This window comes from Notamacropus eugenii, chromosome 5, assembly GCF_028372415.1.
Source record: "Notamacropus eugenii isolate mMacEug1 chromosome 5, mMacEug1.pri_v2, whole genome shotgun sequence".
NCBI classification, from domain to species: domain Eukaryota; kingdom Metazoa; phylum Chordata; class Mammalia; order Diprotodontia; family Macropodidae; genus Notamacropus; species Notamacropus eugenii.
The window spans coordinates 64,207,177-64,220,879 of record NC_092876.1 but is presented as its reverse complement, the minus strand read 5'-3'; the positions used below and the strand labels follow the sequence as shown (position 1 = coordinate 64,220,879).

Below are 13,703 nucleotides of genomic sequence, written 5' to 3'. Positions count from 1 at the left end.
GTGGCTTGGAAACCAAGGAAAGGCATGGGCATTGTGTTGTGGTCACAATAAACTAAATTTATTTTGTTTTTTGACATGGTTACTAGACTGACCAAGTAAAGGAGTACCTTCATCATCGCAGTACACATCTAGGTGCCTGAGTTAGGAGGGAGACCCAGGCTGTTGAAGCTGACATTGGCAGCATGGTGCATTGTGTAGATTGGTCCCAGGCATGAGGACAAGTGTGAGGACTTTGATGTCCCTCAGATTCCAGCTCCAGGCATTCCTCTCACTCCCACAGATTTATTCTCAAGATGTAACCCTCCCATCATGTACAAACAACAGTTCTTCAGTGAGTACTCCACCACCTGCACAACCCTCCCTCACTCAAAACAAAGTCAGGTGCAAATCATGTCACTATTTCTCTGATGGCATGGTCTTCTTCGAAGGATGAACACACACACCCTACCACCATCACTAGTGGCAGTCACTACACTTTCACACAGCTGGTCTACCATTACCATCCTTCGCTTTCAAAGAAGATCAATGACATCACAGGGTGATATCTTGACTCATGGGTGAATTGGATTGAAGCAAGGCACAGTTGGGCAAAGTCATCAGCTTCACTCTCTTTCCGAGTCATGGACGTCCAGTGGCAAGAAGAAAGTCCAGAGACTGGCTATGGCCCAGGATGCAGTGGATGACCTTGGTGTTTTTAATGTCTGACCAAGCGCTAAGCACTCCACAGAGCCTGCTTCAAGCACCTTCATGGTTGTTATAACAAATTGTTCTCATTCACCCATTTCACTGGGGTAGACATGCTTGGGGTAGACAACCCCCTAACTCAGTGACAGGTTTGAGACCTGTCGGTTGCCCTCAACCTGATTTAGCCCATCTGCTGAGGTTTACTGGGGTGTGGTTGTTGAGCACACTACAGCTTCCTGGAGCCACAGGTGAGAACTGAGTAAGGTGAGTATCAAAGGTGGATGAGTAGCCACAGCAAGGGCTCACATCAGAGGTGCTAGTGCTCCCTGAACACTACCACAGGAGAAGGAAATTCCTGTGCATAACTGCCAGAGACTCAGCGATGCTTCATTGTCCGCAAACCATCATCCTGAACCACATGAGACAGTTGCATCTACAGATCAACGTATAGAGAACAAAATGAAATCCACAATCACTGTCTTTGTTCAAACCTTCAATTCTACACCTTTAATTTGATTGACACATTGACTGCATCTCATCCTGCAGCACCAGTCTGGGCTCAGTCACATCTGCCAGTTCTTTTAGGCTGGATGACCCTTTGCCCTGTGTGTAGTAGATTACTGGTTAGGTGAGATCATTTCCAACAATCTGCTTAGCCATCAGGTCACAGGCTGATTTCCCACATTTTGAGTAAATTGAGAAGGATGTGAAGGATTTTTCAGAGAGTAAATGATGTTGAATTTCAGCATTTAAAGCAATTGGAACTTTAAAATATGAGCCTGAAAAGAGATGGCATCTGTCTTGACAGAGGGCTCAAGACTTGCCTTGACTATGAGAGGAAAGGAATTCCTTCAATGAGACACAGGCATTGGACCCAAAAGTCATGTTCCTAACCCTGGTCAGTGGTTCATAGATATAAGAGTCATGATCCAATGGGACTCTTTGTCACTGAGGCACAATTTTCAAGCACTCAGCCCTTTTTCTCTTTGATAAAGGCAGATCAAAGCAGCTTCTGAAGGTACTAATCTCAGCCCAAGTCTTCAATTTTTAGATTTTGGGGATTAGGGTGGGAGGGCAGGGTAAGGGGGTATCATCAAACCTTGTGCTTCAGTAAGTCAGCCCTCCCCTACCACTGAAGCACAAGATTCAGTGATAGCTCTTACTTTCTCCCCCCTATCCACAGACATGCAGCTGCCCACAAATAAAGTCTCAGTTTTGGCCAGTGACTCATAAGCTAAGGGAAGGTACCAGGAGTCCAGGCTTAACTTGTTACCATCCTGCTTGGTGGTTTGGTGAAGTCCTGACAGGAAGGGGCCACCTCAAGAGTCATGAAAGAAGGCTTTATTACCAGAGGCCAGTCCAAGTAGCAAAACTTACAGGAAGCAATACGAAAGGAGAGAGAGGAAAAATACTTGGGGTAAGGAACACTGTCCACTCAGGCAATTGGATAAAACGTGGAAGGAAAAACAAATCTGCAAACATTGGCCAGGGTTGGAGTCGGTCATGCAGGCACAAAGTGGAGTAGAGGCCCATGTCCCTGTGCAGGTTAAGTGTGAAGGCCCTCTCAGTGTTCTGACCTTGGATATCTCAAATGGTGATGGGCTTGTGCCAAGAAATAGGGTAGGAGAGGGTCATCTATCAGGATACAGAGTCAGGGAGGGCCTAGGAATATGATGGGGGGAGAGAAGAGGAAGCAAACGAGTTAATAAGCTTCCACAGAATATTTATGTGTGTCACAAGGCAAAATTACAAGATGGACCCCACATCACAAGATGGAGTCTAAGAAATATCAAAGAATCACACAGTAATGCACAGTCCCATTACATGATCAAAAGCCACTTAGTTCAAGATAAAAACTCACCAGGTTTTACTAAATACGGAAAATGAGGACACTACCTTGGGAATAAAGGAGTTGGTTTTTGTCTTAATCTAGAAATGAGAAAAAGATGCATACTAGAGAAAACTCAACTTTCACATCGATTCATTGAGTCTCCATGGATATAAAATGATTAGCTGATATCAATAGCTTCCATGTTTCTATTGATACATGAGGCAGCTAGATGACTCCGTGAATAGAACACCAGGTCTAAAGTAAAGAAGATCAGAATTTAAATTCAGACTGAGACAGTTAAGAGTTATGTGACCTTGGGAAAATCACTTAACCTCTGTTTGTTTTAATCTCTTGGAGAAGAAAATGGCAAACTACTCCAGTGTCCTCGCCAATAAAACTCCGTGGAGAGCATTGGTGTGTTACCGTCCGTGGAATCATAAAGAGTTGGTCATAAAGACAGAATGACTAAACAATTGTGTTTATATGGACAGTGCAAGAAGAATCATTGAGCTTTGGTAGCAAATCTTCCGTGTGTTTCAGCAGCACCGATTTAATGCCTATGTGAAATATAGAGAAGTTTTAAAACATGAAAGCATCACTGTTCTCGTAAGAACTGACTTTTTTTATTTCAGGGCTTAGATTTAGATGAATAATAATTGGCATTTATTTACATAGTACTGTAAGGTTTACATAGCACTTGACTTACTTGATCTTGACAACAATGCTGGGAGATGGGTACTACTATTATCCCCATTTTACAGATGAGTAAACAGAGGCAGACAGTGGTTAAGTGACTTGATCAGGGTCATACAGCTAGAAAGGGTTTACCATGGTACCTGGCACATGGTAGGTACTCAATAAATGTTTATAGAATTGAAGTCAAATTTGAACTCGGGGCTATCCTGACTTCAAGTCCAGCACCCTCTACATCGCACCACCTAACTGCAGCTAGGATTTAAATTATGGTATCATCATTGACATCTGCCAGAGCAGTGATGGCAATTTGATCATTAATTTGTGAAACTATGAAATGAGGGGAGGCATACCTGGTTCTTTGGGTGCTCGCTGGGAAATACCCACAATGGCAGCTGGAAATGAGACTACAATCAGACTTTAATAGGGTACAAAGGGAGTCTGGGCAAGTGGTAGAGAACATGCAGAAAGGGGTACCTGGGCAGATGGCTCAGGAGTGAGAGATGGGGTGGTGAAGGAAGGCAGGTAGCATGGGGAAGAGTAGGGGAAGGGGGGAGAAGCAGAGAGCAAACCTCACAGAACCATGGATTAGAGTTGGGAGCACTCAACCACCACGAAGCCCATGAAGATGGAGGAACGCTGAGGGGGAGGGGCAGGTGTTTGAAGTCTCAGTTTTTATAAGGTCTTTTTGAGAAACAGACCAACTCTTAACTGGGCCACCTTGGAGTTAGTTCATTCATGTATCAAAATCATTTCAGAGTTGGTAGTAACATTTTAAAGCTGACTTGTCCACATTGTTGACCTGAAAACTTGGTTAGAGAAAAGGCAACAGGCTAAATGCATACATTTTATGATTTAATTAATTAATCAATTCCCCATAAGGAAAACAGTTACATAGCACTATGGAGTCAGAGGTGACTCTGACTACCTAGTACAGAAATCATCTGTCTTAAGTACATTTTGCCGTGAGAAAAACTCTCCTAATTAAGCAAATCATAAATTCAGTAAGACAGGACAATTAACAAAGCAATGTCAGTCAGGCCTTGAGATTCCGGGCTGGGTAAGCATATGTCTCGGTGATAAGGAAAGAAATCCCACCACTAGTAAGTGGCAGGTTTCTTCCCCTAAACAGATAACTGACATAGGAAAGGGTAAACAAAGTTCAATAGAAATTACAACCTAAGATGTCTATATTTTAATAACATACAAAGGAAAGTCCCATTATTCAAGATATAGTGTCTTAGGTTAAAAGTCTCCTTAAGGAATGTAGAGTCGGCCTTGGCTGGCTTTTGCTGACATAGGAAGAGGCATTCTCTGAGTTTACTTCAGAGAGAACAAAGAGATTATTCCAAAATTTTATATTAAACATTATCAACATTATCTCAAAATTATCAGCACCTTTTGGTGTTGTGCGGGAGTCTGGAAATTATCTGAGATTTACATATCATAGGATCAAAAAAAAAAGAAAGACTGAAGTGTCTAGATAATTTCCCCTGATTCCACACAGATTACCAGGATGGATTTTTGGTTCATATGCAATACAATTTGTAAATTATGTTCGTTTGATCTTTGGGACTATTTACACGACTTCTCATCTCCCCTTTGTCCCCTTACTCCTGTTGATCTTTTATACTGGCTACTTACAAACTTACCATATTGAAAAGAGGAGGCAGAATTAGCCGACCAGAACAAAATACAATTTAAATGCAAGTGGATCGGAACATACTAGGAATGAACAAAACTGGCTTACTTAACATTTAGTAGAAAACTAGTCTTTCCCATTACTTTCTCATCCAACGACTTGTGAGATTTCATTAGCTACCTTGCTCTTCCAGAGACATGAAGTACATAACACTTAAATAACTTTTAAATGCTACGTTTTATTTCTATACATGTCAAATATCTTACAGTTTTAAAGATGATCTATTGTAAAGGCTGACAATTTCAAAATCTTAAAATAAAGCGGCAAACGTGTAAGAAGCCCACCTGTACAGCAATTTAGTGTTTTGGAAAATAAGGCCTGGAAGGAGTAGCTACAGCCGCAACCGCCTGGGAGCCGGGGACTGATCAGGGCTAAGAGGGTAGCACCTGCCCTCTAACGAACCCGGCTGCCAGTTGCGGGAGGCAGCCCAGCACGCCCCAGTCTCCCCTACCTCGGCAGTGCCCAAAGAGACTCCTGGAAGAACCGAAGGTACCCCCATGCTAAGGCTGACCAGGAGGATCGAACCCATGGTCCCCGAACCAGAGCTCGCCTTCGCCTCCCACCTCCAGTATCTCTGCCTCAGTCCTTCCCACGCACCCTGGCATGCGAGCCCCCTCCATTCTATACCAGTAACCTTGACTTAAAAGGGGAAGACTTCTAGAATGTCATCGGAATTTTGGTTAATTTCTGCCCTGGAGATAAGGAGAATTTGCACTCTGAAAGGAAACCTGGAGAATCTGGAAAAGAAATCCACAGGAAATCTCTTCACTGGGACTTTAGCTGACATTGTGAGCAGAGAGGATTTGGTGCTGGACTCAGAGTATCTCATCACTCTTCTGGTGATAGTCCAAAGCCAAACTATTCACAGTGGCAAAAAAGATACGAATCTCCCTCAGACATAGCGGTACCTCGATCAACCAAACTGATTGCTGAGGACAAGAAGGGAGGCCTCTTGACAGTCACATTGTTTAGGAGGGTGATGGCAGTGATTTCAGAGCCAGAGCCAAAGAAAAAAGTTCATTGTGAATTTTTCTATGATGATAAAGAAATTAAAACTGAAAGGGAAGAGATGACTGAGTTGCTCTATGAAAAGAAGCAACAGTAACAAACTTCACGTGCTGCTCTTAAAAAGAAATCTACCTTCCCGGATCACACGGTTAAGGTAACCCCATAGGGAACCCTGGTAGGCCCACTGTGGGGCAGGCGGAGAAAGGAGAGTGAGGGTGAGGGTCCCCTTTTGTGCTGGCTCAAGGTGAACTTCAGTGTAAGCGTTTATTGCCTGGATTCACCTAAAGGCTTGGAGAGTATTTGTTGAATCTGTGCTAAGGTATGGACTACCTATGAATTTTCAGGCAGCTCTTTTACAACCCCACAAAAAGGCTACAAAACGTTTAAGAGAAGTTCTACTCAGTCTTCAAATATCTGGATGAAGTAGCAGCAGGAAGTAGACCGGATGCTTCTGTGGATATTCCTGGATTACAACTAAATAACCGAGATTATTTTCCTTATGTCTACTTTCACATTTACCTTAGCCTTCTTGATTAGCTTTTTCTTTAGAGTCCAGTAACCCTTAGTAACTCTAGAAATAGCCTTATTTCATGTCTTCATTATGTAATCAAATTAAGCTGTAGATGCTGTCTTCTCTAAGTGAGAGAATTTTTACAAATAGTTAACCTTTACAATAGAAATTGCTTTAAAAAAAAAAACAAATGGCCTAGGATTTAGAATGTTACAAAATTACTCAAAAAATTAGTTATGGTTGTATTTATTTTTTGTACGTTATGACAATGTTTAATATAAAATTTTGGAATAATCTCTTTGTTCTCTCTGAAGCAAACTCAGAGAATGCCTCTTCCTATGTCAACAAAGCCAGCCAAGGCTGACTCTACATTCCTTAGGAGACCTTTAACCTAAGACACTATCTTGAATAATGGGATGTTTTCCATGTCTTAATATTTGTAGACATATACTATGTTATGGCATGTTAATGGTAAAGAAAACAGACATCTTGGGTCATAATTTCTATGTGAAACTTTGTCAAACTCTGTTATCTTATTGTATTTACAACCTATGCAATTAAGAAATTCCTTTATTAATGGTCTAGTTAGTCACTTATGGAGATCATAAATCTGAAGGACACAGAACACTTCTTTGTCCTAAAACACATTTAAGGTTGCCCAATTCTTTGTATCGGTAGCCAGAACATTTCTGGCTCCATAATGCATTATGTTACCGTTTTCTTTAATAGGGAATTGATCAATTAATTAAATCATAAAATGTATGCATTTAGCCTGTTGCCTTTTCTCTAACCAAGTTTTCAGGTCAACAGTTACAATAAAGAAAAGCTCCATAAAAAAAAAAAAAAAAAGAAAAGAGGCCCAGGAAGTTTAATTGTATCATTCATTATGAGTTCACTAGATTCTTTTATACTGTTACTGCAAACACTTTCATTAATCTTTGTGAATCAAAATAGCTTACAACTGGTTAGCCTAAAATGACCAAGGTCTCCCATTGCATCCTGGGCCATCTCCAGCTGTCCTGATGAATATCTGGCCACTGGACCCAGATGGCTGTGGAGGAGAAAGTGAGGCTGGTGACCTTGCACAGCCCTCCCTCAATGAAATCAAAGTCAACTTCAAGTCATGTCATCATCTCCCAGATGTCATGGTCCTCTTCAAGACCAGAGACAAACAAAGTTACAACTGAGAGTGTTATTCAATATTTTTAGATAACAGAACCTTTGTGGTAGTTCATCCCTTGTTCTCAAACAGGACCAATGATGTCAGGAGGGTGATTAACAGGGGATTTTAACTTGCAAGTGAATTGTTAAGTCTGGTAGAGCTGCACATAAGTCAGCCTCACTCCTTCAGAATCATCAGAGTCCAGTGGCAAGACAAAGGTCAAGACAATAGATGACCCCTGATGCAGTGGGAGACTTTGCCCTTTTTAAGCTAATGCCTTTCCCAGGTCTCAGTCCGCCTGAGGCAAATACCATTCAGTAATCAAAGACTAGGCAAGAACTGAAGCAAAAGATGGTCTACTTTACCTTCATAAAGAATCAGTCCAGAAGGGGACAACCCTCAGAATTTCTTAGTAACAGAACCACATATTAAGCCTAACTCTGGTCCTGTTGAGGTTTGGGGTGGTGTGGGGACCCCAAATTACCGACATACTGGGTCCTGCTCGAATGAATTCAACACAAACAAAACAAAGTTTATTATTAAAGATTCCCATACTGGGTTGGCTCTTAAGGAGCCTAAGCATTTGTAAGGCTTGTATTCACAAGCAGGCCAGATAGAATCTCAGCTAGACAGTCTGAGCTCGATTGAATCTGAGCGCCTTCATGGAGGTGAGATGGAACTTAAATACAGAAAAGACTGAGAGAAGAATCCAGTTGTCACCAAGCAGTCTCTGGTACCAGGGGATGGTCTAGATAGGGGAGGTAGATCAAACTAGGGAGGATCCTGATGGGAGTGGCCGGTAGTCCAGACAATCCTGGCTGGGTGACTTAGACCTCAAAAGAATACTAAGTAAGTGGCCAATAATATCAAAAGAATGCTAAATCCAGTAAGGGGAATCCAAGGAGCCCCCTAAGGACAGGCTTCCCAGGGCCCTTCAGACAACAAAGGTCTGGGCTTGGGCCTGTACCCCATCAGTCCCAGTCAGGAAAACAAACATTTCACAACCACCTCTGCTGAAACCTTTTAAAGAAATTCGAAGCTTTGCCAGTTCCAGTAATGACAGCAACAATTAACACTTTAAGTTTACAAAGTACCTCAAAATAATAAATCATTTGATCACAAGATTGAGCCGGGGAGGTAAATGCTACCATTGATCCCATGGACCCAACTGAAATTAAGGTAAACTGAGGCAATTAACAAGACGATAGAGCAAAATTTCTAGCTACATAGATGTGTCTTTTTCAATTAGATGTTGATGACATATGGGGCAGCTAGATGGTGCAGTGGGTAAAGCACCAATTCAGGAGTCAGGAGGACCTGAGTTCAAATCTCACCTCAGACACTTGACACTCACTAGCTGTAAGACCTTGGGCAAGTCACTTAACCCCAATTGCCTCATCCTGGGTCATCTCCAGTCATCCTGACGAATATCTGGTCACTGGATTCAGATGGCTCTGGAGGAGAAGAGAGGCTGGTGACCTGCACAGCCCTCCCTCACTCAAAACAAAGTCAAATGCAAGTCATGTCATTATTTCTCTGATGGCATGGTCTTCTTTGGCAACGAAGAAAGAACACACATTGATGACATAGCCAGAATTGAGATTACATCACTTGGACCTCCCTTTCTGAAATCCCTTTAACCACAGCCAACACATATGATTCAAGTTAGAAGACAATGATTCTCAGGAGATGGAAGCTGAGATTTGACCTTTCAGGTTAATCAAGTTTCTCTGGAAAGGAGCTGATGTTATAAAAAGGGAGAAACAAAAGTTTGAACTTTAGGTAAATTTCTCCTGGGGATGTGATTAGTGGGGAAGTTGAAAAAGTGGAGATACAAGTTACAATACAAGAATTGGGAGATAAGTGACCTGAGGATACCTGAGTAAAATTTATGGAGAAGGGAAATATTAAATCTAGCTTGACCAAGCCTTAAAATTAGAATTAAAATCAAAGAATTGATCCATAATTTCTTTGCATCTCAATCTCAGAGGCTGCCACAATCATCTGCAAACAAAAAAGTCGTACATTAACTCTCCCTCCATTTTGGTCTTGGCTTGCAGCCTTTTCAAGTTAAATAATTTACCCTCAGTGTGGTAGTTGACTTTGACCCCATTTTTGTCCTTGTTAAAGGGGTCCAACAAACACCATGCTAAAAAGCATGAGAGGGTGTGGCTTCCTGCGGGCGGACCTGAGGGGAAGGAGGACGATTTGGGGCATCTAGGGGCTTCCACAGCTTGAGGTGCAAGACAGATGAGTGGTGCTCAGTCCAAGGTGAGGTGGCGAGGATCGATGCTAGTCAGTGGGAAGGCACACAGATTGGGGAGACTAGTTGGAAGGAGGAGAAAAGGCCATCACAGGAAAAGTACTGAGGTTTCCCAGAGCACACAGCCTAGAGCAATGTTTGAATTCTTGCGTCAGAGATTCCTGGTCCTATTCCTCTTTCCCCAGGTTCTGCTGTATTTTGCCAGTCATGTCAGAGCCTGTCTCAGAAGTGGTGTCCTTTCTGAACAAGACCTGGGGAGATACTGTTCTGTTCCATGTAGACACAAAAATAAGCAACGAGACCCAGCTGATTAGGTGGTATTTGGAATCTAAGAATCAGCTCCTACTCACTATCTCTCCAGGGAAGAGCAGGCCAAGCTGGATTATCCAACAGAAGGAATATGAGGGGAGACAGTCTGTCACTGATGGTAAGTCTCTGAAGTTAATGGATGTGACTTCTGATGACAATGGATGTTATGAAGTTCATATCAAATCAGCCTCAGGAAATATACATATTCAGAACTTCCTTCTAACGGTCTCTGGGTGTGTGAGTACAGAGTCTAATGTGAACCCATGGATTTGGTTAGCCATTTTCATCATGGTCCTGATTGGTGTATTGGGCTCCTGATAGCAGTATGTGTCTTCTGCCCAAACAAACAACAGAATTGCCTTAACAACATAAGAGGCATCCCCAGAAGAAGAAGGAACATGCCACCAATAGCAAACCATAGGGAGGAGAAAAGACTAGAGGAGGGATGTGCACCTGTCCAGATGGCTTCCTTTTCAGATCAAGAAACACAGATGAGGACACATGGCAGAACCTTGCCAGCTATAACCACACAGGACAATGAAGAAGTAATGCTGGTCAGGGTCTGTACACCACAGGAGAGCAGTGGGAGAAGCCCAGACAGCAGCACTGCACTGTTGGAAGCCTGAGCACAGAGGTCCTCCTTTTGTGTGCTTCTGGCAAGGCCTATTCATTGCACTCCAGGTAGGCTGAACTCTGAATCATAAAGGAAGAATTCTTGACCAGACCAGAGACAGAGTAAAAATGGACATTTTTTCTCTTTTGTTTTAAATTAATTTGTTTTCAATTTTCAACAATCATTTCCATGTTTTAAATTTTTTCCCCCTCTCTCTTCTCCCTCCCCAACACAGCATCTGATTTTATATGGGTTCTACACATACATTCTTATTAAACCCATTTTCACATTAAAAAATACAATAAAATAAAAAAATAAAAAACATGAGAGTAAGCACACAGCCCTGCTCTCTCCATTAATGACTGGGAAACTGAGAGAGCATATTCCATTATCCAGAACCCTGGCAAGCATGCCATTATGTAACTGATGAACTTCTCTGGGAACTCAAGTTTTGCCATAATTTTTCACAACCCCTCTGTTATGTTAATTAGAGAGTTAAAGATCTTCCCCATCCATTGATGGGCCTGCCCATTAAGGGAAGCTTGATTAGGGGAGACCCATACCTTCAGTTAATTTCTAATGAGGCACAGGTTCTCCAGGGTTGTGATGCCCTCTGGCTCTGAAAAAGTGTATAAATAATCTGAGGTGAGATTTTACTTTGGGGCTTACTCATTGGAAGTGTTTGTTTGGTCAGATGAGACTCTGGGCAGCCGCCAAGGAGCCCCCTGGCTTTGAAAACCCAGATGTTGGTGCTTCTCTCTCTGGTAACTATGTACGGTCAGACAGTTGGATCTGTCTGTTTTGTGGATCTGCGATGTATGTATTGCTTACAGTCAGACAGTTGGAAGCCCTGTCTGCTGATCTTTATTTCTCCGTTTGCATTTTCTCTGAAATTCAGGTGCTGGCTATTCCCCCTGAACTAAGTGAATGATATATGTACTTAATTAAAGTGATTGAGGACCCCTCAAAAGTTGCTTTCCTTTTAGAAAAGCAGATCTAAGAACTTGTATGACAGGCCCTCTTGTGTATGCCAGGGTCCTTGTTGATACACCTTCACAAAGGCAACATTGTTTATAGAGCTCTGTTCTACTCCTGCCATTTTTTCCTGAGTTGTCAGACAGCAAACATCATATCCACCATTCCTCAGCTCTTTCTGAAACCACACTGGATCCCTGGTAGATGACAATCTTCCATATGAAGGATCGATCAACTTATCAAAAAGAACTCTGGCAAGAATCTTTCTGGCAATGACTAAGAGACATCCCCTTCCCCCAGTTCCCCGATTGTCCCAGGACAATCTATTTCCTTTACTTTTGTAGAGATGGACCATTGTCCATCCTTGAACATCCTTGAAACTGAGGCATCCTTGAACTCCTGGGAAACAGGAGGAAACAACCTCCTCCTGCCATATAACCTGGAAAATTTCAGTCAGCTTTTGTAGGAGCAGAGAACCTCTCCTCCTGCTGCCCCCACCTTGTAAATGTCACCTGGAATAGAATTGGCACTAGGTACTTTGTTCCATGAGAGAAACCTAATGGCATTCAAAATCTCTTCTTCAGTAGGAAGTTCAGCTAAAGAGGGACTGACTTCAGTGTCTTCAGCATTGATCAATGACAGTCTGTTGAGAACACTATGGAAGTGTTCAGCCCATCTATCCAGGATCTTGTCCTTATCACTACTCAATGTGGCTCCATCAGCACTGAGTAGTTGAGATGCACCATAGGTCTTTGGCCTATAAATAGCTTTTGGGGCATCACAGAAGCACTGTAGATGATTACTATCAGCACAAAACTGAATTTCATCTGCCTTCTTGATGAGCCAAGAATCCTCATCTCTCTAAGCTTCACATACTTTACTTTTGATAGAGTTAAATGCTGCCTTCTTAGAGGTGGATGAACTATCCTGATGGTAAATCCTATGAAGTTCTCACTTTTTGCTTAGCAACTTCTGAATTTCCCCATCATTTTCATCAAACCAGTCTTGTTGTTTCCAAGTATTTTGGCCCAGATAGGTAAATGCTGTGCTATGTATCAAATCTCTGAAAGCTGCCCCCTCCTTTTCTGCTCCACTGCTGCCAACCATGTGCTGGCTCAGCTTTCCCTCCAAGTTAGCAACAAACTGTTCTGCCTCAGAGAACATTGACGTTAAAGTTTTCTAGTAGTTGTCTTGCCTTGAGACCATCACTTTTGTTGAGTTTGAATATTTAGCTTGGAGAGGATATGTCTGTGATCAGTCCAGCACTCTGTACCACACATTGCCTTCATCACTCTCACATTCTATCTCTCCTTACAATCACATAGTCTATTAAATCCCAGTGTTTGCTGTGAGGGTGCATCTATGAAGTCTTATTATATTTAAATAAATAGAAGACAGTGTTAGTGATGAGAAGGTCATGAGATGCACAAGTCTTCATTAGTAAGTGACCATTCTGTGGCTGTTTCCAACTCCATTCCTCCCAAGGACTCCCTGTCAAATCCAGTAGTCTGTGCCTACTCTTACATTAGTCACCCAAAATTATAAGCTTGTCCTCTTTTGGCACATTGATGACAAGGGTCGCCAGGTCTTCATAAAAATTTTCTTTGACCTCATCAGGGTTCATCATGGTGGGAGCATAGGCAATGATGATGCTAGTGTGGTGTTTTCCTGCAAATGGCAATCACATTGTCATGAGTCAGTCATTCACCCTTTCAGTAGGCATACAAGCTTCTTGACTAGATGAGTTTTTATTGCAAAACCCATGTCAGCTTCACAGTGCAACCCTTCACTGTGACCACTCCAGAAAAACATGTATCCAGTTCCAACTTTAGTGAGCTGCCAGCCTTGTTTCACTCAGGGCTGCTTTTTAGACGTGTTATCAACCTACTGAGTTGTCTTGCAAAAAGAACTATTGCCTTTCAGGTCTACTGAATTTTGTGTTGTCCATTAAT

The 13,703-nt window shown here is 42.3% G+C and overlaps 1 long non-coding RNA gene and 1 pseudogene across 1 annotated transcript; both read left to right on the top strand.

Moving 5' to 3' along the window:
* The first annotated feature begins 5,572 nt into the window (after positions 1-5,572).
* On the top strand, positions 5,573-6,455 carry LOC140507485 (V-type proton ATPase subunit C 2 pseudogene; annotated as a pseudogene).
* A 3,301-nt stretch (positions 6,456-9,756) lies between these two features.
* On the top strand, positions 9,757-11,109 carry LOC140504404 (uncharacterized). Its single transcript, XR_011967093.1, has 3 exons — positions 9,757-9,862; positions 10,040-10,281; positions 10,641-11,109. It is a non-coding gene; the product is annotated as an uncharacterized lncRNA (long non-coding RNA).
* The last annotated feature ends 2,594 nt before the right edge of the window (positions 11,110-13,703 follow it).